This window comes from Ascaphus truei, unplaced genomic scaffold (genome assembly GCF_040206685.1).
Source record: "Ascaphus truei isolate aAscTru1 unplaced genomic scaffold, aAscTru1.hap1 HAP1_SCAFFOLD_1141, whole genome shotgun sequence".
In the NCBI taxonomy this organism is placed as follows: Eukaryota; Metazoa; Chordata; class Amphibia; order Anura; family Ascaphidae; genus Ascaphus; species Ascaphus truei.
The window spans coordinates 7651-28837 of NW_027454008.1; the positions used below are offsets into that span (position 1 = coordinate 7651).

The window sequence follows — 21187 nt, forward strand, 5'->3', positions numbered from 1 at the left end:
CAGAATGAATCAAAACTAATGCAGCTGAAACATAGCACTATGGATTTTCATCAAGCTAAATGTATTGTGCCAAAACGAAACACATTGTTTCTGCCTCTAACTGGCCTTTAACTTGATAAAAGCCAGTTCGAGGCCGAAACATTGTGTTTCCTTATGGCACAATAAATGTTACTTGATGAAAATCTGTAATGCTCTGATTCATCTACATTAGTTTGGACCCCAAGTGTAGGACATTCAAGTACCAGCAAACGTGGCAGGCACCAGAATGTGTCATATGGCCTGTCACAAGAGACCAGAACTTATCACTGTGACCAGACAGGACAAAGCAGTTCAATAAATGTTTATATTCCAGCCAGAGCCAGCAACCTCAAAACATAAAACATAATTGAGCTATTCTCACTAAAACAGGGGCATATGGAAGGGATCTGAGCTGGCTAGGTGCTGAGCACCACATTGAAGGCTTACCCGGGACTTGCTTCCACTCTCTGTTGAGGCAAATATCGTCTAGACTTCTCTGGTACAATTTGCAGCAGAGACCTTTCAAAAGTAATGCTTAATAGTCCTGCTCTCCACTTCTTCTCTGTCAAGATACAGTTCATAGTACAAAAGTTCTTTTGAATGTCCCACAGGGTTAGACTTCCAGGCTCATGTCTGGGTGTCTCCAGCACAGTCTTGGAGCTCACCGCTTAGTTCACTTTGACGGCAAGATCAGAGTGAACTATGGAATGCTGATTGGGTTCCCCTTTCATAGATTCCCTGCTTCCATAGGAAATCATGGTAGAATTGCAGGTGACCAATCAGTAGGTGAGGGTTCATCTGTAATTGGTCAATCAGATGAGGTGGGGCTAAGAGATGTAAGGGCCTGTGGAGGGAAATACAAACGAGTCAATGGGAGCAGCACCTATCAGTGTGGACTCAGCAATGGCTTCCCCCAGCTGGCTGGAATGATTTTACCCCCTTGGCTGGCACCACTCTGGCTGGGGAGGTAAAAAAATGCTCCACTTTTATGGTGGATGCCCCCTCCCCCCCAGTCAGATGTCCGCCAATTGCCACTCTCCTTTCTTTCTACACTTCACCTGCTCCTCCAGTCACAGCAGCAGCCATTTTCCCCAAACATGTGGGCTGCACAAAGGGTTTCTCATCCCCACATGCCCAGACTTTGGATATGCTTAACTGTTGCATAAAGTAAAGAAAAAAAAAAACATTTCTACACTTGCAGTTGAATAAAGAGTATATTTTACATAGGATGCATAGGCTACCGGGCTTTTAAATACAGGGTAGCTAACGTGTCTGATGGTTAGATGAGCCCCAGGTAAGGACGAACCCCAGGTATTAACCTTTATTATACTTGTGTGTGTGTATTATAGTACAGTATATGCAAGTGATACAATGCTAGGTAAAAAAACCATCTCTAAATCCTCTCATTGAAGCCTTTGCTGTGTGTATTATAATATATGCAAGTGATACAATGCTAGGTAAAAACTATCTTTGAATCCTGTTTCATCCTACCCTTAATTAAATTAAGCATTGAAACCTAGACAGGGAACACCCTGTGTAGAAAACCTTCTGTTTGAATGTGCCTCAGATGTGCTAATTAAGCAGACAAAAGTTTAAAAGGAAGTTCAGAAGAAGTGGACACCCCCAACTGGCCCTGATTCCTGCATTTGAATTACGCTGGAAAGGAGGATATCATCTATACCAGACTGCATCATTACTGCTGTGATGCTGCCTTTACCATTTATATTTGCTGTGTGTTCACTTCTTCTCAAATTATGCACTTCTTTTTACCAGCCTCAGTATGTCTCTAACTCCATTCATATATCTCCATCTCTCCTTCCTTTACCACTTCTCTGTTCACATGAACTCCTTTCTTACCTGCGTCCTCTGACACCACACAGCTATATCCCCTGCACTAAAAAACACCCCTACAAATCATCCTCACACATCCTCTTTCTATCCATGCTTCTCCTCCTTGCTTCTGGGGATATCTCTCCCAATCCTGGTCCCTGCCTTATTCCTACATGCTCTCGTCCTCGCCTGCCAATTACAACCTCTACTCCTTCTGGTGTGAACCCCTCCAACCTCACACCCATCCCCTGCCACCCTCCCTCCTCTCTCCCTTTCTCCTGTGCCCTTTGGAATGCTCGCTCCCTTACTCACAAGTGCCTCTCTGTGCATAACTTCTTTCTCTCTCACTCTGCTCCTATTTGCTATAACTGAGACCTGGCTCACTCAGTCTGACACTGCTCTGGAAGCTGCGCTCTCCTATGGTGGCCTTTCTTTCTCCCACACTCCGTGTCCTGACGGCAGGGGTGGAGGCGTGGGAATCCGGCTCTCTTTCTGCCGTTACCGAACCATTCCTATTCCTCCATCTCTTGCTTTTCCCTCCTTTGAGGCTCACACTGTCCAGATCTTCTCTCCCTGTCCATGTGGTGGTCATTTATCGCCGACCTACCTCTTCTCACCCCCCTTCTGCCTTTCTCACTTTGAATCCTGGCTCTCTTTCTCTCCTCAGACTCCCCTGTTCTTCTCCTTGGGGACTTCAATTGTCATATTGATGGCCCCTCTCTCCCTTGGACATCCCACTTTCTCTCTCTAACCTCTTCTTTTGGCCTTCAACAGTGGTCTGCAGCCAGCACCCACAAGGATGGCCATTACTTAGACCTGGTTTTCACTAAAAACGTCTCTCCGATTTCTCCATTTCCTCTTTTCCTCTCTCTGACCATCACCTCATCTCATTCTATCTCGCTTCTCCCTTTCTCCACCTCCATCTAACCCCCGGTTCTGCAGAAACCTGCGCTCTATTCACTTTCCTGACTTTGAATCCACGTTACGCTCCACTCTCAGCTCTGCTACAGACCCTGACAACCTGGTCAGGAACTACAACTCTGCCTTGTCCTCCTCTCTTGATCTTCTTGCCCCGCTTTCTCTCTGCCGCCCTCGCCCTTCTAACCCTAGACCCTGGCTAAATTCCCACATGCTGCGTTCCTCTGAACGCCTCTGGAGGAAATCGCATACTCTCGCAGACTTCCTTCACTACAAATTTATGCTATCCTGTTTCAACTCTGCCCTCTCGCAAGCTAAACATGTCTACTTTTCTTTTTTTTTTGTAACTTAGATTTTATTGCATTTTTCCAAACAAGTGATACAGAATACAGTATACATTACATTCATTTTTAGTGTTAATCTCCGCTATAGACAGTACCGTATGTCAGCTCGTGAGACATATCCCGGTTTTTCGGGCCCTACTCGACCGGATTGTTTTGGGTGGACTAGCAATAAAGATAATAACATAATTCACATAGTACGATTAATTCAAATTGACAAACACAAAATCAATAAAGAAAAAAAAAAAAAAATTTTAAAAATAAGGAGGTGGGTAGGAAGGGAGTAAGGGGTGGCGCGGCCGGAAGAGGAGCATCGACTCGTGCTTGGTCTCTTCACCGATCCTAGTAAGGTTCTTTGTGGGTTGCGTCCTCTCCAGTTTAACACCTCTGTAGGTGTTCTGTCTATTTGTCTGTATAGTCGTCGTGAGCTGAGTTTTCGCTCCTAAAGGAGAACGCACCTGCATCTATCACAGCCAGATTGTGTTCCTCTCAACCCCGGATATCCATCTGCGCCAGCCAAGGCGCCCATACTTTGAGATAATTGGTGCCAGTGTCGTTAACTAGACTCGTCAACTTTTCCATCTGGCAGATAAACCACAATCGATTTTGAATCTTTGGGATACTTGGAATTTTGGGGCGTTTCCATAGTGCTGCGATCTCGCTCCGTGTGGCTATTGCAAAATGTGCTATTAGTTTATTGTTTGCTTTGGACAGGCCCGTTAGTGGTCTATTCAAGAGGAATAGCCATGGGTCTGGGGGAATAGTGAGGTCGAAGACCCTCTATCCAATGTCTAATTTCTTCCCATAGTGGGGAGATCCGCGGGCAAGACCACAGCATATGTAACAGATCGGCCGATCCTCCGCACTGCCGGGGGCATAGTGAGGAGGATCCAGGCACGAACTTGGCTAATTTCATTGGGGTGAGGTACCACCGCATTAGGACCTTATATGCGTTCTCCTTTAGTGCGGTACATATGGAGCTTTTTGCCGTGGCCAGATATATAGCGTTCCACTCGTCGTCTTCTAATGTCTCTCCCAGGTCTCTTTCCCATTGGGTTCTAAATGACGGTGGCTGCTGTCTAGAGCTCGCAGAATCAACTACTTCCTTGTACAATTGTGATGTGAGTCCCTTTGTGTCGGTCTCTGCCAGACAGAGCTTTTCGAATGACGTCAGGGGGGGGTATGGGGCAAATTTGTTATAAAATGCTCGGAGCTGGAGGTACCTAAAAAATTCTGAGTGGGGTATATCTTTTTCTTCTCTGACGTGATCAAACGTTTTAATCTTGCTATTGTAACCCTCCAGATCTTTAATTCGTATATAACTTTTTGTTTCCAAATTGATGCATCTCCCTCCAGAAGGCCAGGAGCGAACTTGGGATTGTTCCAAATTGGGGACATCAAAGATTTACTCGTTGTGAGAGAGTATTTAGTCTTATTAGCCTCCCAGATAGACAACGAGTTGGTCATTGAGGAAAGTGGCATGTCAGCAGATCGTCATGCTGTTTTAGGTAGCCAAATCAAGTTGCGTATTTTTAAAGGAGCGCAGGCAGCACTCTCTAATTCCACCCACCATTTTAAATGTGGACTGGATTGCCATTGAACAATTTGGCTTAATTGAGCCGCTTTGTAATATGAGAGCAGGCAGGGTACCGCTAGGCCCCCCGCTAGGACAGATCTTTTCATATTTAATTTGTTGACTCTCGGTTTTTTCCCTCCCCAGATAAATTTAGAGATTGCAGACTGAAGTGAGAGCAAATCCTTCAGTCTGAGTGGCACTGGTAACATCTGGAAAAGGTATAGGATACGAGGGAGTAGGTTCATTTTGACGCTATGTATCCTACCTATCCAGGATATTCGTATAGAGGACCATTTATGGAGGTAAGCTATCAACGTCCGAATTAGGTTGGGGTAATTTGCATTGTAGATGTCTTTTGTGTTCTTGGCTATGTGGACTCCTAGATATTTTATGTATTTCTGTTGCCAGTGGAAGTTAAAATTCAGTTGCAATAACTTCTCTACGTGTCTAGGGAGATTGATGTTGAGGGCTTCAGATTTAGCTTGATTTATTTTAAATCCCGAAATGCTCGAGAATCTGTCCAATAAATCCAATAGGTTTGGCAAGGAGGTGAGGGGCTTTGAGATAATTAGTAGGATATCATCTACGTACAGGGCCGCTTTATGTGTTTGAGAATATACGTTTAACCCTGAGATATCCGGGTTGCCTCTAATTTGCGCCGCCAGTGGTTCTATACATAGAGCGAACAGGAAAGGGGATAATGGGCATCCCTGTCTCGTGCCACTCTTAATTTGAAAGGGGAGAGATGAAAAGCCCTGGTGTATTACCCTGGCGGTAGGTCCTGAGTACAGCGAGAGAATCACTCTACTCACCTGATCCCCAAAGCCAAATGCCGCAAGCGTCTCCTTCAGGTAAGGCCAGTCTATCCTATCAAAAGCTTTTTCTGCATCCAGACTTAACAACATACAGGCATACCCCGGTTTAAGGACACTCACTTTAAGTACACTCGTGAGTAAGGACATATCGCCCAATAGGCAAACAGCAGCTCACGCATGCGCCTGGCAGCACGTCCTGCACAGCAATACCGGCTCCCTACCTGTACCGAAGCTGTGCGCAAGCGGGGAGACTATAGAGCCTGTTACAAATGTGTTATTTACATCAGTTATGCACGTATATGATGATTGCAGTACAGTACATCCATCGATAAGTGGGAAAAAGGGAGTGCTTCACTTTAAGTACATTTTCACTTTACATACATGCTCCGGTCCCATTGCGTACGTTAATGCGGGGTATGCCTGTACTTTGTGTGTTATTTTTAGTGGCCAATTCTACCAGATCAATAAATCGCCGGGTATTGTCCGCTGCCTGTCTGCCTTTAATGAATCCGACCTGATCTGGGTGTATAAGTCTGGGTAGGATTAGACATAATCTATTGGCCAATAGTTTAGCGTATATTTTAATATCAGTATTGATTAGGGATATGGGCCTATAACTTTTGAAGTCCAGCGGATCTTTACCTGGTTTATGGATTAATGATATAGACGCCTGTAACATCTCTCTGAGGATGGGGGCTCCTGCTAATATTGCATTGAACACGTGGAGCAACCTAGGGGCTAGTACTTTGGCAAATTTCTTATAGTATAGCCCCGAGAAGCCATCAGGCCCTGGGGCTTTTGAGGGTTTGAGTTCCTTAATGGCTTGTGACACCTCCTCTATAGAGAAATCAGCGCCCATGGCCTCTCTCTCTGCCTCTGTCAATCTCCCTAGTTTTGAGCTGGCTAAGAAATCTCTCAGCTTCTCGCTCGTTTTAGCGTTATGTGCCACTTTCTCTCCATTATATAGTGTTTCATAGAACGAACCAAATTCTTCTACTATTTTCTTAGGGTTGGCCGTGGGGGTGCCTGATTTTAAGCGTATAGCTTGGATATTAAACTTCACTTGTCTGTCTCTTAACGCTCGAGCCAGCATAGTATCCGGCCTGTTCGCTTTTTCGTAAAATTTCCTCTTAGACCAACTCAGCGCGTTATCTGCCCTGGAGGTCAACAACATGTTTAGTTCAATTTTGGTATCTTTCAATTCTTGTAGGGTTACTCTTATGGAGAGATGTAAGGGAATGTAATCTCGATTGAAGCTTCATAATTTTTGAGTCCCTTTCCCGTTTTCTCCTAGCTGTGGTGCTAATTAGTATGCCCCTCAGCGTCGCTTTGTGAGCCTCCCATAATACAAACTGGGAATCTACAGAGCCTGTGTTTGTGTGGAAGAATTGAACTATTTCTTCCTTTATTGTCTCATACATCTCAGGGATTTTTAGGATTGATTCGTTGAGCTTCCAGTTCGCTCCTGGTCTGCCTGTTCGGATGTGCTCGCACCTTAGCTCTATCGGTGCATGGTCAGACCATGAAATATCATTGATCCCAGCTCGGGAGACCAGAGGAACCAGTTGGCAAGAGACGAAAAAGTAATCAATTCTGCTGTAGGAGCCGTGTGGGTGGGAATAGAACGTATAGTCCCTATCAGTCGGGTGTAGTTCTCTCCATATGTCAGTCAGTTGGTTGTCTTTGAGGCCCTTGCGTAAAGAGGTCCCCACTTTTTTATGTACTGTGCCCGTATTCCCTGATCTGTCTAGGATTGGTTGCATGACCATGTTGATATCCCCTGCGAGTATTACGCCGCCCCTTGCGACGGTGCGTAGAGTCCAAAAAAAGTCTTCAAAGAAGACTGCGTCCTGCTCGCAGGGGGCATAGATTGTGGCTATTGTGATGCATTGCTCCCGTATCGTGCCCACTAGTATAAAAAAGCGTCCCTCTGTGTCTCTTTTAATAGTTTGGGCTACAAATGGGATTTTATTATGGAACAAGATGACCACTCCACGTTTTTTAACCGGTGCGGTGGAAAGGTAGAACTGGGCATAGTCTTTGTCTAGGAATTTAGGCGCGTTGGTCTTGCTAAAATGAGTCTCCTGTAACATTAGGACATCTGCGTGTTTTCGTTTATAGTCAGCGAAAGCTATTTTTCTCTTGGTTGGGCTATTAAAGCCCTTAACGTTATGTGATATAAGGGTTAACGCCATCACTTAATGTGTGAGAAGTGTAACAAGCTAACGTTTGATGACTCATGGATACAAAAAAGACACAGCGCACAACGCTCATAGTGCATTACAAGATATTATTGACATATATAATAAATGGGTGAGTAATGTGCGTACATCAAGTATGATAATAACGAGCAGTTTCGGGATATTTTACCCAACACCTCCGGAGACCAGAATGGGTGTCCTTGCAGGAGTGATGCTGCTGTCCTCGATATCACAGGGTCCTATTGAAGTCGGTTTCACACCTCTGCTGTTCCTTGCTCCCCTAAGCACAGGCAGGCTTGGAGCTGCTGGTTCCTGCAATGTTTCAGCAGGGCAGTCTTTAGCATCAGCTGTTGGCTTCCTATTGGACAATTACAACTAAGGACTTAGCCAATGAGATACGATCGCGGGATTTATACGTTTTACCAGAATCCACTCTTTATCAGTCCCTGATGAAGAAACGTTCCGTTTCGAAACGCGTAGGACAAGGTTTATTAGTGTTCTAGCTCTATATCAGCACCCTACTGCGCGACTTTGGTTGCCTGTGAGCGGCGCCGAAAACCCCCGTGGTGACGTCACGATCTTGAAGCGCTTCACGCGGAGGAGAGTGCTGACGCCCAGCTGATGCTAAAGACTGCCCTGCTGAAACATTGCAGGAACCAGCAGCTCCAAGCCTGCCTGTGCTTAGGGGAGCAAGGAACAGCAGAGGTGTGCAACCGACTTCAATAGGACCCTGTGATATCGAGGACAGCAGCATCACTCCTGCAAGGACACCCATTCTGGTCTCCGGAGGTGTTGGGTAAAATATCCCGAAACTGCTCGTTATTATCATACTTGATGTACGCACATTACTCACCCATTTATTATATATGTCAATAATATCTTGTAATGCACTATGAGCGTTGTGCGCTGTGTCTTTTTTGTATCCATTTGTTAGCTCCAGGGGGTATCTGAGCCCCCCCACTCCATCACAGCTGCAGACGCTCAATCCTAGGTTAAGTTATTTAATTATTCCCTTATTTTTCACCTATCACGTCACTATTTGGTTTTGCGCACTATCACTCTCTTTTGTTCAGTTTGATGACTCACCCTGTCCACTTTGTCCCTTGTTCAACTGGCGGACGTTTTTGGTGTTACCATCCGGCAAAGTTCTTGTGTTCCGTCTAGGTCGGCATCCTCCCCGGCCGGGTGGGGAAAGGATTGGGAGAGGTAGGGAGGGAGGAGACAGTACAAGGGAAAACACATAAGGGGTAAAGCAAAATTGGAAACATAAGTTAATCCGCTTTGTAATAATGAAAAAAAATAAAAGAAAAACCAGAGCTCCCCTCAGGGTCCCCCGAGTGGGAATCTGACGCCCAATGGGCAGGTCGGTATGCCTGACCTTCCAAAATGGCCGGCTTTCCCTTCCCAGGACCGACCCCCCTGGGACTTGTTTGAGGTCCTAATTCGTCAGGGACCTATATGAGGAACACATGTACGACATCGTGGGTGAATCCCACCGGCGCAAAACTGATAACTAACTTAACCTTAAACTGTAGCGTGATTTTTAACTTTATAACGACTTACAGCAGTACCTAAGTTATAGTGAGTGCATATCCATATATATACATGCATATACCCAGCAGTTGAATGAACACAATTATTTAATGATTTAATGAACATATTTAACCTATTTAACCCATGAACCTTATATAACATATGAACCATACATAACATATATAACCTATAACATATACAACAGATGGAACAGATATTCTATACCATCTAACATACATATAACATAACATACAGAGCCTCATTGAAACTTTATTGGGAAGGGCTCCGCGTCAGATGGTGACAAGTGAATTGAATCTTTCTTTACCCCCTCTTTCGTTATCCCCCCTTCTTTAACTCCCCCTCCCCCATTTCTTTATCTCACCCCCCTTCTTTATATCCTCCCCCCCTTTCTTTATATCCTCCACCCCCTCTTTCATCATCATCCTCCTCCCCCCTTTCATCATCATCCTCCCCCCCTTTCATCCTCATCCTTCCCCCCCTTTATCCTCATCCTCCCCCCCTTTCACCCTCATCCCCTTTCATCCTCATCCTCTCCCCCCCCCCTTTCATCCTCATCCTCCCGTCTACTTTTCTTAACTAATAAAAATGCACAAGTCTAACCCACGCCGACTGTTCTCTGTCTTTGATGCTCTACTCAAACCACCCTCAGCTGCCTCTCCTTCCTCCATCTCCGCTCAGGACTTTGCTGATTATTTTAAGGAAAAGGTAGAATCCATACGTCAGAACATCCCCTCTGTTTCTTCCTCCCATCCTACACCTCTTTCTAACTCTCCTCCTGCCTTCCTTGACTCTTTTTCCACTGTCTCAGAGGAGGATGTGTCGCTGTTGATCGCCTCTTCTCCCTCTACCACTTGCTCTCTTGACCCCATTCCCTCCCATCTCCTAAAACCTCTTGGTTCTACTATAATCCCTACACCCACACACATTTTTAAATCCTTCCTCTGCTCTGGAACCTTTCCATCCTCCTTCAAACATGATACAGTTATACCATTACTGAAAACAGCAAGCTTGACCCTACCTGTTTTTCTAACTATTGACCTGTCTCCCTCCTGCCTTTTGCCTCTAAACTCCTTGAACATCTTGTATTCTCTTGCTTGCTCCATTTTCTCAACACCTATTCTCTCCTAAACCCTCTACAATCTGGCTTCCACACTGCTCACTCCACGGAAACAGCCCTCACTAAAATAGCCGATGACCTCCATGTCATGCTGCCAAAGACAGAGGTCATTACACTCTGCTCATATTACTCGACCTCTGCAGCATTTGACACCGTGGACCACCCTCTTCTCCTCCACATTCTCCATACTCTTGGTATTCGGAACAAAGCTCTATCCTGGATCTCATCCTACCTCTCCCATTGTACTTTCAGTGTCTCTTCTGGTAACACCTCCTCCTCCTCTATTGATCTCTCTGTGGGGGTACCCCAGAGCTCTGTACTGGGACCTCTTCTCTTTTCTCTGAACACACTCTCTCTAGGTGACCTAATAACATATTTTGGGTTTAAATATGACCTCTATGCTGACGACACACACATGTACTTTTCAACACCCGACCTTACACCTGCTGTACAAACCAAAGTTGCTGAATGTCTCTCTGCTATATCATCCTGGATGGCCCTCTGCCGCCCTAAACTCAACATGGCAAAAACCGAACTCCTCATACTTCCTCCCAAACCTGGCCCTACTACCTCCTTCCACATTACTGTTGGAACTATGATCATTCACCCATTAGAGCAAGCACGCTGCCTAGGGGTCACACTGGACTACTCCCTCACATTCAAAACATATCTAAAACTTGTTGCTTTTTCCTCCGCAATATAACACAGATGTGCCCTTTCCTCTGTTGCTCGACTGCTAAAACTCTGACTCAGGCCCTCATTCTCTCCCGTCTTGATTACTGTAACCTCATGCTGTCTGGCCTTCCTGCCTCTCACCTGTCTCCACTACAATCTATCCTAAACGCTGCTGCCAGATCACTCTACTCTTTTCTAGATCTGTCTCAGAATCTCCCCTCATGAAATTGCTCTCCTGGCTTCCGATCAAATCCCACATCTCACACTCCATTCTCCTCCTCACTTTTAAAGCTTTACACTCTTCTGCCCCACCTTACATCTCAGCCCTAAGTTCTCGTTATGCACCATCCAGACTCGTGCATTCTTCTCAAGGATGTCTTCTTTCTATCCCCTTTGTATTTAAAGCCCTCTCCCGCCTTAAACCTTTTTCACTGACTGCCCCACACCTCTGGAATGCCCTTCCCCCTCAATACCCAACTAGCACCCTCTCTATCCACCTTTAAGACCCACCTTAAGACACTTGCTTAAAGAAGTGTATGAATAGCACTGTGGATATTACTGGACACATGTTACATAAAGCTTAGCCCCCTGCAGACGCACTTACCAGAATTCCCTCCTACTGTCTCTGTACGTTCTCCCTACCTACCAATTAGACTGTTAGCTCCTCGGAGCAGGGACTCCTCTTCCTTAATGTTACTTTCATGCATGTAGCACTTATTCCCATGACCTGTTATTTATATTATCTGTTATTTATTTGATTACCACATGTATTGCTACTGTGAAGCGCTATGTACATTAATGGTGCTATATAAATAAAGACATACAATACAATACTTGTTCCTGGTTACCTTTCTGTCACACCTCCCCCTCTAACCCAAGAGTTCATGGGAAAGACCCATCCTGGGATGACCCCCCCAAGATTAAGGCCAGCTTGGGCTCCAGAATCATCCTCTCCAGTATACCTGGAAGTCCAAGTCCTCTGGGGTTTTGGTAGCAGGCTCGGGATTGTGCTAGGACCCTATGGCACCCACGATCTACTGGTGGGCCTGGGTGAACCCCTGGTTTATCCAGGTACGCAGACTCTTGGGATCAGCCTGGGCAGCATGGGAGTTGATCCTGGTAGGGTTCAGGATTTATCTCCTACTGATTTGAGACAATCTCCCCGGGTATAGAGCAGGGTGTTACAGTTGTGATTGGGGTCGCTGGAAGGTCCTTTGGAACATACAGAAATAATTTCCCAAATCAGAACCGAGCAGCATATCAGTATTGAGACGGGGCAGCACACCTACCTTGCAGATACCATTGCCAACAGCCCAGTCCAGGTACTACTGGGCAGTACCACACACAAATGTACCGGGGCACAGGATGAGAGATTTGACTGGGCCCCCACCCCCATGTAAGTAGCCTTACAAGAACCCTCATCCATTTCAGACATTGCAAGCCCCCTTTACTATTCCGCCCTTTCGTACCTCTTTGTGGGCCCCCTCCTCTCCCCATGTATTTCTCTTCCCCAGTCTGTCTCTCTTCACTCACTCTCCCCCCTCCACTATCATTAAATTAACCCCCTCTACCTCAATCCCCTGTACACACACAACACTGGTACAACCCCCTACCTCACAATAATACACCCCACACCCAAAATGCAATACTCTTCCACACTCAAAATACAATAACCCCCCACAAACCCAGCATACAATACTTTGCCACACCCAAAGTACAATACAACCCACCCCCAAAAAACATACCCCCACACACACACCACAATACCCCTCCTCACACACCCAAAATACAATACCACCCCTCCACACATCCAAAGGCAGTGCTGGCTGCAAGTTGAAAACTGACAGACTGGTTTAAATGTTGTGCTTCAGGAAGGCAGACAGCCTCATCTTGGGGTATCTTTGGCACAGCCTTGCTTAAGACTTGGTAGTACCTCTGTGATGGGCAAGGGTAACCAGGCTATATAATAAAGGCTAAGCCCTCTGGTTGCCTTGGGTCCCTGGCAGCTACCTATCCCTGTAAGCCAGGGGCCAGGTATCTTTGCATGAAAGTTAAATTGACCCCTGCTTTTTACTTTCCATGTTCCCTTTACCCCAGACTCATGACACTTTCTGTGTGTAAGTTTTAGGTAGGATATTTGGGTAAGAATGCAATTATTTTGTTTGTAGGAGTTTGGGGAGACCGGAGCTACCGGTAGTACCTTTATTCTACCCGTGAGCAGGCATGATTTGCCTGTACACGTGCAAAATTACATCTGGGCAGCCCCGTGTGCCCCAGACTCCAGGTTTTCGAGCCCTGATATCTCACTCCTATATCCCTTACAGCCATGAGTCTCCCCATGTATTAAAATATGTTTTATGTTTCATACATGTATTTTAAGGCTCGGTGCAGTCAGACAGGGCAGCTGCTTAAGGTGCCAGCAAGTCTGCATAATGTCTGTAGTTCAAAGAGGAGACAGGATGTTGAGAGGTGTGGTGGTGCTAAGTGGACGGGGCAGGGCTGAGTACTGAGTCTGGAGAACAGAGACAAACTGTGGGGAGGATCCTCTGGCCTGCCAGACTTAATGGAGCCTACTCAGTAGGTGGCAATGGGTTGACTGGGGCAAGTGGAAGTATGTTGGTGCGTTTCCCATTGGCCAATTCATATGTCCTGTCCCCCACATCCCGAACTGGCATGGCATGCACCCTCCTCTGATGTCAGCCAAGAGATGAGCCCCTGTTTCTATATTCTAGTGGAATAGGGTTTCCACGCTCTGATTGGTCGCTCCTCCTAACACCATGCTAAGTATAGCTTAGTGGAGTGTATGTAAGGAGATGACCAAGGCAGAGAACCAGACCATCCAGTGACTTGTGTCGATGAAGGTAAGGTGGGCTTTTCAAAGTTACTCTTTTCGAAAAAGCAGAGGAACCGGGGGTATATTCCAGTCAGGGTAAGCCCACTCCAAGCGGGCGCCCAGCACTTAGGAAAGTGTACATTACCCCCCAGACCTCCATTAAGTGTGCTTTTGTTGTCTGTCTATTGTGTATATCTTCTTGTTGTACGCAGGTTTTCCAAAATAAACTCCATTTTGTTTCTACTACTCAGTTTTGCCTAATGTATGATCAATGAACAAATATAAAAGGTGTTACAAGTACCTGGTCTCCCATGACAACCTCTCCACGCTAGCCTGAGCGAAGTCTCTAGAGCTGAGATTGGCTGCCCTTTTTACAGATTCCCAGCCTCCATAGGAAATCATGGAGAACAGGGCAGAACTGATCACAGCTCACATACCGTGAGTTGGGCCAATCACAGCACGATGGGCAATCTGGGCGGCGAGTATGATGAGGAGGCTGAGGTAAGGAGGGTGTAATTATAAATCAAAAATGAGAACCGCTCTTACCTGCCAATGTTCTCAATGCTGACCCGATATCTCTTTATACGCCTCTCTGTCTGGGCAGACTGGCACCCAGATAGGAGGTCGACCAATCCCCACTCTTTTTTGTCATTAACACATTACTCAAAAACAGCAAGCTTGACCCTACCTGTCTTTCTAACTATTGACCTGTCTCCCTCCTGCCTTTTGCCTCAAAACTCCTTGAACGTCTTGTATTCTCTCGATTGCTCCATTTTCTCAATACCTATTATCTCCTAGAGTCTCTACAATCTGGCTTCTGCACTGCTCACTCCACGGAAACAGCCCTCACTAAAATAACTGACGACCTCCATGCTGCCAAAGACAGAGGTCATTACACTCTGCTAATATTACTCGACCTCTCTGGAGCATTTGGCACAGTGGACCACCCTCTTCTCCTCCACATTCTCCATACTCTTGGTATTCGGAACAAAGCTCTATCCTGGATCTCATCATACCTCTCCCATCATACTTTCAGTGTCTCTTCTGCTAACACTTCCTCCTCTATTGATCTCTCTGTGGGGGTACCCCAGGGCTCTGTACTGGGACCTCTTCTCTTTTTTCTGTACACACTCTCTCTAGGTGAACTAATAACATATTTTGGGTTTAATTATCACCTCTGCCGACGACACACAAATATACTTTTCAACACCTGACCTTACACCTGCTGTACAAACCAAAGTTTCTGAATGTCTCTGCTATGTCATCCTGGATGAACCCTCCGACGCCTTAAACTCAACATGGCTAAAACAGAGCTCCTCATACTTCCTCCCAAACCTGGCCCTACTACCTCCTTCCACATTACTGTTGGAACTACAGTCATTCACCCAGTAGCCCAAGCACGCTGCCTAGGGGTCACACTCGACTCCTCTCTCACATTCGCCCCTCACATTCAAAACATTTCTAAAACGTGTCGCTTTTTCCTCCGCAATATAACAAAGATACGCCCTTTCCTCTGTTGCTCGACTGCTAAAACTCTGACTCAGGCCCTCATTCTCTCCCGTCTTGATTACTGTAACCTCCTGCTGTCCGGCCTTCCTGCCTCTCACCTGTCTCCCACACAATCTATCCTAAATGCTGCTGCCAGAATCACTCTACTCTTTCCTAGATCTGTCTCAGCATCTCCCCTCATGAAATCCCTCTCCTGGCTTCTGATCAAATCCCACATCTCACACTCCATTCTTCTCCTCACTTTTAAAGCTTTGCATTATTCTGCCCCTCCTTACATCTCATCCCTAATTTCTCATTATGCACCATCCAGACTCTTGCGTTCTTCTCAAGGATGTCTTCTTTCTACCCCCTTTGTATCTAAAGCCCTCTCCCGCCTTAAACCTTTCTCACTGGGAGGCGCATGCGCGACGGTACAGAGTATGGACGTGTAAGTTTCATGCTCCGTGCTCCGTGCCCCGCTCGAGAAATAAATGATAAAATAACCACAGAAACGAGTAAAAAACAGCATATACAACACAGTTATAAAGCACAGGATCCCAAGATGTCCAAAAGAGGGGTGCGAGTAACAAGAAAGAAGGGGCTGCCAGAATACTTCGGAAGAACGTGGCCGGGCAGAGCGGAGTCAGAAACGGCGCCGATTTTAAACGCGGGCTCAGAGTCAGAGCCAGACGGAGAAGGAGAAGAAATCAGCGATCAGGGCCTTGGGCCGGTCCGGCAGTGCGACTTCATGCGGCTTTCTAACGATCTACGGTCCATGTTACAGGCTGAGATGCGGGATCTTAAAAAGGAGGTATCAGGCCTGGGAGAAAGGACGGGGGTCCTCGAGACGAAAATGAACCAGTCCATCAAAGCCATTAAACGACAGGACAAAAGGTCTGGGGATTTACAGGCACAAATAAATGAGATCCGAGACAGGCAGGAGGACGCGGAGAACCGCGATAGGAGAAACAACCTGCAGATCAGAGGAGTGCCAGAATCAGTCCTGGACTGTGATGAATACATCACGCGATGGATGGAGTCAATACTGCCGGAGACGCAGCAAAGGCTGCTGGCTATGGATCGCTGCCATAGGGCACTAAGGGCCAAACCGCTGCAAAATGAGCAGCCAAGGGACATTGTGATCAGACTGCACCACTATAGAACGAAGGAGGCTGTGCTCCAGAAAACAAGACCACTACCAGCAGTGGAGTTTGAAGGGGCCCGGTTACTAATATTCCAGGATCTTTCCCCAGTAACGTTGGCTAGGGGGAGAAACCTGGGCCCCCTAACCAAAACTCTGAGAGACAATGGGGTGAGGTACCGGTGGACCTTCCCCTTTGGCCTTTCGGTAACGAGAGGTGGCAAGACCATGCTAATAAGAGAGCCAGAGGAAGGCCCTGCCATGATGCACAAGCTAGGGCTAGGGGAGGCCCCCGTGCACTCGAGCCCCCATGAACCAACCCTGGACCCAAACTGGTCACAGAGCCCCAAAGCTCCACGAGCGAGAAGAGACAATTAAAGGCCAAAGAAGTAATAAACAAAAAGCAAAGAAAGTTAAAAAGTTACTCTGTTTTAAAGTTTAAGAAATGTCCCCAGCAGCTACAGATGTTGTGCAATTTATTAGCCAGTTTTAAGGTGATAATCGCACGCCACCAAAGACTCAATCACCGAGACCTGCAAAAGAAATAAAGGTACCTGGAATCGCTGGCCTTCAAAGCAGAGAAAGCATGGTCTCCAAAGATGGCGGTGTAAATGGAGGCACCGCTGGATCCACGCTGAACCGCAGGAGCAGGAAGGTAAAGGAAGGCGGGAACCTGGAGAGAGCGCGAACACCTCCGTCCGGCCGAGCAACGAAATCCAAAATGGCGGCGGAGCGGAAGGACGTCATCACCCTGAGTCGGAAGATCGGGCGCCATCTTGGAGGTGGCAGCCACGGATGCGCACGGCGGGCCCGGATGACGACAGACGGAGGAAGGCAAGACTAATAAGGACTCTAGAGGTGGCCGAACATTGCCGGACCGGCTTTTCTACACTAGTATAGAGGAGGAAGTGGACGGGGAAGGGTAGCGGAGGGAAGGGGAAGTAGCGGGAGATAGAAGGGGTATGTTAATAGTAGAAAGAAGAGGGGAGAAGGCACTCCACAATAGAAGGATAAGAGGAAGAGGCTTAAGAAGGTTAAAGTAGGTTAGACAGCAAGGGGTATCAAGGAGAGGAGAGGGAGGTACGGCGATAAAGGGGAGGGGAAGGAAGTCAGAGCTAGGGAAGTGAAGAAGTGGGGCAGTAGCAGATGAGAGGAGGGGGAAGTTACGACAGGGAGGCAGCAGGTGTACAGAAGGGTCAAATAGGTAGATAGAAGGGCAGCGTAGGTGATGAGGGAAGAGGTAGGTAACACTAGAGAGGGTAAGATTGGAAGAGGTAGATGGGAACAAGGGAGCTGGAAGGCAGGGAACAAGGGAGCCGGAAGGAAAAGAAAGATAGAAGGGAAGTCAGGCAGGGAGTAGAAGACCGGCAGCAACACGGAGCACGGCAGCGACCATCTAAGCGATAGAGGGACCAGGTGAAAAAGAGAGGAAAGCACTAGTGAGGAAGGTGCAGGACTCAGGAGCAAGGGTGGCGGGTCAAGAATGCTAGGAGGGGATAATTAAGTTTCTATGTGGTTTCAGTTTCAAATTTAGGGGAGGGAGGCTCTTCGCTGGCCTAACAAAGTCCTTTGAGCCTGAGCAGCTGGAGAGGGCTACACACACTCCAGGATGTCGGAACTAGCCCCGCAGACCGGGCTGGAGCTCAAAGGCAGCAGTCTCGGAGCCGGAGGAGGAAAGAAGAGGCGCCGAGAAATGTCATTTTATGTTAATTGTGGTCTTGTGTTTATGTTCCCCCAGGTTCCCCCTTTTGTGTGTTCCCCATCTCTTGTTTCCTCAGGGGAGCGGGTCAGATGGAGTGAAGAAAGAAGAAGCGAAGAGGATCAGTGGCATGCGAGGCCAGTAAGAATACGACAGAGCAAAAGGCTGAAGCTCACAAATGAGTAAGGAAATAGTCTTAATCTCGCACAACGTTAAGGGTTTCAATAGTCCAGCTAAAAGAAGGGTTGCATTCAGGGACTATAAGCGGAAGGGAGCAGAAATACTGTTTATACAAGAAACGCATTTTTCAAGGAATAATAGGCCAAACTTTTTAGATAAAGATTTCCGGACGAGCTTCCTGTCCGTTGCACAAGTTAAAAAAAGAGGTGTAGCCATCTTAGAGGTGTAGCCATCTTAATCCATAACAAACTACCATTTATAGCTGACAGAACATACACGGACAGGGAGGGACGGTACATAATAGTGACCGGGACTATTCAAGCCCACCCCATCACTCTGGCGACAGTATATGCCCCATGTGAATCTTCCAACGACTTTTTCACAGTATTTTTTTCTAAGTTACACAAGGTAGCGACCGGCAATATCATACTGACAGGAGACTTGAACCGAGCACTCAACAGCGACTTGGACAGATGCTCTAGCACTAACAAAGCCCACAGACAGGACGTACTAACCATATCAAACGGGATGAGACAGTGTCAACTCTTGGATATATGGAGGGAACAACACCAGGGAATGAGGGAATATACGTTCTACTCCCACCCACACAACAGTTACAGCAGGATAGATTATTTCCTTGTGTCTAATAGATTGGTTCCTGGGGTCACTCGTTCAGAGATACATGATATTTCATGGTCTGACCATGCATCAATAGAGCTGCGATGCACCTTAATTCCACTAGACAGACCCAGAGCAAATTGGAAACTAAATGAGATCCTGTTAAAAATACCGGCTGTAGAATAGGAGGTAGGGGACAAAATTGAAGAATATTTTCTGGAGAATGAGGGGAGTGTGACCACACACTCCACGCTGTGGGAGGCCCATAAGGCAACCCGCAGGGGGATATTAATGAATTGGCCACCAGACGAAGAAGGGAAAGAGAAAAAAAGATAAGAGAGTTAGAAAAACAATTAGCAGACCTTGCAGCCAATCATAAAGCGAACAAGCAAGATCATATTCTGAAACAATTACTAGATTCCAAAACAAAGCTCAGTCTCCTGCTCTCCTCCCACGCAGAGAAGGAAATGACTTGGTCTAAGCGCAAATTTTATGAAAAAGCTAACAAGCCAGATACCCTACTTGCCAACAAGCTAAAAAATAAGCTTCCAAAGTCCCACATTCACGCAATACGAACCCAGAGTGGGGAACTGACATCCATTCCTGGGAAAATAGTAGAAGAATTTAAAACCTACTATGAAACACTATATATAATGGAGATAAAGCCACCCACACTCGCAAAACACAAGAGATGTTACAAACATTTCTGACAGAGGCAAAACTACCCACACTGAGCAGGGATGAGAGAGAGGCGCTACAAGCTGACTTCACGTTAGAAAGGCACCGGGGCCGGACGGCTTCTCGAACCTGTATTACAAAAAATATCTGAAATTATTGGCCCCTCACATGCTCCGATTATTTAATGAGATTCTAGCGGGGGCCTCCTTCCCAACTCAAATGCTGCAAGCCTCAATATCAGTGATCCACAAACCTGGAAAGGACCCGGCAGACTGTAAGAGCTACCGGCCTATATCTCTGATTAATTCCGACATTAAAATATACTCCAAACTCATAGCCAACAGAGTGGGTAGCGTCCTTCCCGGGTTGATTCATGCGGATCAAGTAGGGTTTATCGGGGGTAGGCAGGCGGCAGACAACACCAGGAGGATAATTGATTTTATTGATCTGGCCAAACAGAAAAACATTCACTCCATGGTGTTAAGTCTGTACGCAGAGAAAGCCTTCAATAGAATAGACTGGCCCTACCTAACAGCAACACTTGGGGAGTTAGGTTTTGAAGGACGCCTCCTAAAAGCCATTTTGGCACTATACGAGAGCCCAACGGCTCGGGTGAGACATCAGGGATTCCCCTCCGAGCAATTTAGTATTAAAAGTGGAACAAGACAGGGGTGCCCGCTGTCCCCGCTGTTGTTTGCCCTTTGTATTGAGCCCCTGGCAGCCCACATCAGACATAGTCCAGATATTGCAGGAATCTCGATCGGTGATCAAACACACAAAATAGCCTTGTATGCTGACGACGTCATTTTGACGCTGTCAAAACCTCTCACATCCCTGCCCAATGCATTTGAGGTATTAAGTTAATTCAACCAAATTTCGGGTTTTAAAATCAATCAGGCCAAATCGGAAGCCCTCAACATAAATGTACCCAAAGAGGTGGAAAAATTGATAGAAATAAACTTTAATTTCAAATGGCAACCCTCCGCAATCAAATATTTAGGGGTATATATTACACGGGACTACAAAACGATATACAAAGCCAATTTTCCCAGGTTAATTAAGACGCTGAGAGAGGATCTTCGAACCTGGATGAAAGGTAGTATCTCATGGATCGGGAGGATTCATAGCGTGAAAATGAGCCTCCTCCCAAGGATGTTATATCTTTTCCAGAGTCTACCTATACCTTTTGTAACAGCAGACATCCTCTCTCTGCAGTCCCAAATTATGAAATTCATTTGGAATAAGAGAAACCCAAGAATCGCAAAGGGGATCTTAAAGAGACCCACCGTTAGAGGAGGACTAGCGGTACCTTGCTTGATAGCTTACTATAAAGCGGCCCAACTAAATCAAATTACACAGTGGCACATGGACCCACAACTAAGGAGATGGGTTGAATTAGAGAAACACTGCTGTGCACCTATTGATATACATAATGTGATCTGGATACCCAAGAGGGGATTAAACAAGATGGGCACGCCACTTCAGACCATAGTCAATTCATTAAA

At 46.5% G+C, this 21187-nt stretch overlaps 1 long non-coding RNA gene across 2 annotated transcripts; it reads right to left on the bottom strand.

Moving 5' to 3' along the window:
• Positions 1-421: 421 nt before the first annotated feature.
• On the bottom strand, positions 422-18833 carry LOC142475306 (uncharacterized). 2 transcript variants are annotated; one of them, XR_012790867.1, is made up of 4 exons: positions 17062-18833; positions 8786-8872; positions 3206-3272; positions 422-862 (listed from the first exon to the last, which is right to left on the bottom strand). It is a non-coding gene; the product is annotated as an uncharacterized LOC142475306 (long non-coding RNA). The 2 variants fall into 2 exon arrangements; XR_012790866.1 differs by lacking the exon at positions 17062-18833 and having other exon boundaries at positions 8786-9564.
• Between the last annotated feature and the right edge of the window lie 2354 nt (positions 18834-21187).